Source organism: Branchiostoma lanceolatum, chromosome 2 (genome assembly GCF_035083965.1).
Source record: "Branchiostoma lanceolatum isolate klBraLanc5 chromosome 2, klBraLanc5.hap2, whole genome shotgun sequence".
NCBI lineage: Eukaryota > Metazoa > Chordata > Leptocardii > Amphioxiformes > Branchiostomatidae > Branchiostoma > Branchiostoma lanceolatum.
In genome coordinates, this window is record NC_089723.1 from 34,043,436 (window position 1) to 34,048,883 (window position 5,448).

Consider the following 5,448-nt stretch of genomic DNA (forward strand, 5'->3'; position numbering starts at 1 on the left):
AGCTCGTTTGGGGCTAGACCCGTCTTTCGGAAGGTACGTAAGATGGGGGTCCCGTGCTCGAGGTCCCGTGTTCGAGGAAGTGTCTCCAGTACTAGCAACCCCTCACAGCAAAAATGTACCCTGCTATTGAAATATAGCAAGGAAACTTTCTGACCATTCTAGTCATTTTACACTGGTTTTTATTTGCAACACTGCGATTTCCAATACCCTACTCAGTGGGGTTTCATTCGCAAATGCGTCACACGTCAGAGTGACCGCAAGGGGAAATTTGTCGAAAATTTGCAAAGTCGTCGCCACTTTATAAATTAGTCGCCAACAGGTCGCAGCAGTCCAGTGAGATATGGGCCGTAGTGCAGTGTCCATGAGATAGGAACCCCAAGTTCAAGACTTGTTTACCAAGTTCAAGCAATCTGTTATGTTGGATGACAAGAAACTCCCCACGAAGCCTCTTGGATAATCAAAAGGAGTACTCTGCAATCGGCTACCCTTTCAGTGTATCGGGTCATGTATCTTTCTGGATTGAGACGTGTTGCTGACAAAAATGGCGACGACTTTTCAAATTTCCAAAAATTATTTGGGAATGAAGCCCCACTGAGCAGGTTTTTGGAAGTCGTAGTGTTGCCACTGAATTAAAAACCAATGTAAAATGATTAAGCTGTTAAGCCGTTGTCGACTGTTCGATGTACATGCATGTGTCGAAAAGCGCCAGGGGAATTTCCCCGACGGTCACGACTAGGGGAAGAATAGCTCTTCAGTGAACTGACCTACTAGTTCTAGATCGCTTTAACTTTCACGGTACGTTTTGTTTCGTCAATAAAGCTACTTTTTTTTCTGTCACACAGGTATCTGATTATTCGCGCCCGCACGATTCACGCTTCCGAACGCGTGTAGAGTTTCCAAACGTAAACTCGAGTCGGCATCAATTAGCATGATTAGTCGTCTGGGGAAAGTTGGCTCAGAGCGCGCCGCATAACGTGCCAGAAAAGGGGTCTGCGTGGAAGATACCCGGGACAATTGGTACTCGTGACTGTTTAAAGCCCTACATGTATATAACGGCGTGTTGCCCGACCGGAACAACCTGCTATGGTAGCCTCCTTTGCAGGCCTTCTGGGCGGCGCCGGCGATGATTTTTTTTTGGGGGGGGAGCACTGATTCGCGATTTTCAATTTCCCGGGGCCAGGGTCTTTTGCTGCCGTATTGCCGCCTATGGATAGGAGGGCTAAGGAGGCTACTGATATGGAGGGATCCATCCAACTGAAGAATACATGCATATGTGATAGCCTCCATAGCAGGCTCTACCGGGCCTTTTTTTGCTTATAATACACTTTTCGCAGCCAGCCCGTAACCATCAGCCAGACTGTTACACGAAAAGTGTATTATAAGCCCAAAAAAGGCCCGGTAGAGCCTGCTATGGAGGCTACATATGTGACTAGTCTTCAGACTAGTGGCTACTAATAATCAGTGTCGGCGTTGGAAAAATAGGTCAAAATAGAATGGTTTTGCCAGAGCTCGAACTGAGTTAGCCGGTCAGGAAATGCCAAGTCACGACTTCTTCTGGTACACTCTTCACCAAATCTATTATATTTTTCCAGGTTTGGTACCAAACGGAAATAGTGGAGGTCAGAGTTAACACCTCTATATCATGTGCATTGTATACGCTTGCATTGTATATTGCCATGGTAAGTGGCGAAAAGGACAGAAAGAACGCACACCACTAGAGGGACTGACATAGGAAATGCAAAAAAAAGGACATACGGAACAAGCATGGACAATACACCTGCTTATAGATTGGTTTCAAACACATTTACAATAGTACCATTTGCCATGTAACCCCCATTAAAATCAATCCGCCGGGTTACATAATCCGCCACTTTAAAAAAGAAATAGTGGGTTTGAGAGATCTCTAGTGCAGCACCCCCAAGTATGCACAGTTTAGATATACAGGAGTGCATTATGCTGGCCTATGGGAGATGTCGGGTTGGACATCTGTTTGGACGTATCATTCCAGGGTGACAGAATTATGTCCCCTGGTGGAATAATGTAACTTAGTCGATGTTATACCCCTTCAAAATGCCGACAGTTCGAACCAGGCACGACTCGAATGTCGTCAACTTTTTCTTCCGTTCCGTCAGATAACAAGGGTGACTTAATTACTGCAGATCTGGTTTACTCCAGCTGGGATCATGACATGACGTCATTGATGACGAAAGTCGTTACCATCAGGCTCATTTATTTCAATGATTCTGGGTCACACCAGCTGTTAGATTTATCAACAACAGTTACATAAGGCCATGTTTATTCGATTATATGGATGACATCCTCTGGGAACCACAAAACTGATGCGAACGTGCGAAAAAAGAAGTTTGGCAAAAAAATGTTGCCTTCATTATGAAATCTTAGTAGTCACGAAGTTTGAAAATGCTTGAACACATAGTAGGGTATACCGAACAATAAATTCTTAATTTTTTGTTCGTTTACATGTTCTTCTTAGCTGTAGACTTTGAAATGAAATGAAAAAAAAGGTTTGTCAAAAAAAAGGTTCCCTTCTTTATGGAATCTAAGTGGTCAGGAAGGTTGAATAAATGACTGAACACACAGTTTAAGGTATACCGAACAATAGAGTCTTCATTTTTTGTTCGTTCACATCTTCTTCTTAGACTTTGGAATTGACTTTAGAATTCTATGACATTATATTAGTATCCGTTTTCCAAATCTATTTTTGGGTGCAATTTACGGCATATATTTGCTCATTTTGCAGCTTTGTGTGATTCACAATATAGTCAAAAACCTTTTTTGGAAACGAAAATTGATGCGCGTACATATGTCATCCATATACCTTACATGTAACCAAATCAACATAGCCTAAATGTATTCACAACGCAATGGTTTGCTGTACGACTCTGCATGACACTTCATCTCTTGACCCACACGGATAGACAGATAAATTGATACGGATGGATATGTCAGGGTAGAAATTGCAATCTGGCAGAATCGTCGATTCTGCCGGTATAGTTATAATAGTGCTGTTGCTTATGAAAAACGGACGGCACTGGCGTGTCGCTAGGAAGACATGGCCTGGGTAGCGCCTGGAGACTCGGGCGGCATGGTGAACTGGCCAAGGTCCTAGGTTGGCGTCTTAGCGCGGGCTCCGCCGTTCGACAGCGGCAACGCTGCCACCAATGTTGCTTGTAATAAATGTACGTCCACTCAGACTCGTGCCTTGGCTGAGACTGATCTAGGGTCACCTGGGTCCTTGTCCTTTTATAGGGTCTTAATTTAGGCCAGATGCTCTACTCACAGGTTCGAAAATTTAGATGGGTCTTTTAATATACATGTAGTAAGTGGGTGACAGACGTTCCCCCATCCAATACCGCTAGAACGTCCAAACTTCGGTCATGAGTGTTGGAAAGGTTGCCGTGCCCCGCCCTCCTTTACTTTAGCCTGGGTACCATCCTCAGTAGCTATAGCCGCTGGTTCAATCTTATCGCATGCTAACGTAACCACGGTTAGCAAGCGAAAAGGTTGAGCTAGCGGTTACTACGGAGGATGGTACCCAGGGCTATTCCTCCTTGTGCCTCCTGACTCCGTTAATCTAACACGTCCCTGCAGCTGCCACCGCTGATGACTACCCCGCGCGCGGTTGTTGCAAATTTTCCGCTCGAAATCTTTCAATGAGCAAGGCCACGCGTTAACTTTTAAGTCGTGAATTTTCCCTGGGTTACTTCCGTTGCGCCCCGACATGCGATGAAGATGAAGACAGGACGTGAGCGCTGGGGGCCCTTTGGGGGATGCCGGTGGTCCTTATTGTGGGGCAGATTGCCACCTGCTCTCCCTAATCACCCAAGCTGTAGTAAAAGGCGGAGATTTTCCACCTATCGATTCCACGTTACACCTATATGAAGCGCACGTAGTTTCTCCGCATATTTTACTCCGCGGCGGAGGTAGTCAGCCCCTTCTAAGCGTATCCGGCGCTGTCGGGTTTTAAAGGCTTACAATATGCAAGCACACAGAAAGCGGCTTATTACATGGTTCAAGAAAATGCAGACGGTTTCGTAATCTGTGGTATTCAGGCACTGGGTTCTTTTAAAATCTAGCGTCCACGTTGGGTTTTAAATCGTCAGGATTTAAATCTAACAGTCATCCCTTTTTGAGTTTCCGGAAATATCATTGTTGTGCTTAAAATCCATCGTTCCTACTTTTGGTAACTTTATTGCCCGCTCACACTGCGTGCGTGCGTGCGCAAGCATATACATATGTGTGTGTACGTTTGCGTGCATGTGTATATACATGGGTGTGTGTACGTTTTGTGTGCATGTGTATATACATGTGTGTGTATTTAGCTTGTAGCTGTTGTACTCTTCAAACATCAGGGAACAAATTCCTTGAAAGGCGATGCTGGCTGAGTGGGGGTGAATTGGCGCACGCCCCCGCACTCAGGCTACACACGTCATTCACTTATTAACTACAAAGTAGCATCAGGACGGTGACGTCAGAGACGGCCAAAGCGACGGGTTTGATATTAACGAAGAGAAGAAAACAAACTGGGGTCCCAAATGGATGGACCCCATGCATCTTTCCTCTTAATTCTTCTCCTTACGACAGGCAAGCCTTTATACTATAGAAACCCGTCGGTCCATTTTGTCGCCAACTGCACCAGATTTGCACTTCTGCGCATTTCCTGTCGATTCTATTCTATTCTCAATCTAACGGTTTTTCAGCTGCTTCTAATGTGGGACATGCGGTTTGTCATACATTTTTCATAAACCAAGCTACGTATGTTTCTCCTGTTCTGTACTGCTGGAAATTTATCCATCCTCTTCTCTTCTTTCACACCACTGACAGCGCTAGCCTCCGTTGCAGTCCTTTTCCCCGCAGCGTTTTTTTTTCCCCAAAATTTTTGTTTGGGGGGGGGGGGGGCGCCGCGTATCTGCTTGGGATCACGTATCCGCCGTGCCCCTGTGTCCGCTATAGAAAAAAAAACGCTGCGGGGAAAAGGACTGCAACGGAGGCTAGACAGTGTGTGGTTTGGGTACTCTCCAAGCAAAGGAAGGGTTCCGGCTGATTTTTGACGTGTTTTTATGCGTTTTTGTCGGGCTTTCTACTTTGTCTTTTTTTCTCTCTTCAAACCCCACAGAGACACAAAAAAGTAGAAAGCCCGACAAAAACGCCTAAAAACACATTAAAAAACAGCCGAAACCCCTCCTCTGCTTGGAGAGTAGGTTTGGGCACGTGCTTGTATCACGTGGTACGAAAAGCATGCACTTTGGTGTAACATGAGGTGCATTTACAATGTGCCCTAGCATATACAGACTCTCGACCTAGTTCAGTCTCGTGATTTTGTTAACGTGTATTTCGTTTTGATGACGTACTTCTCGTGCTTCTGGTTAATGGGCGACTGGATCCTTATAGTACCTATTCACCGGAAGGAAGCAGCCGAAGTCACGTGTT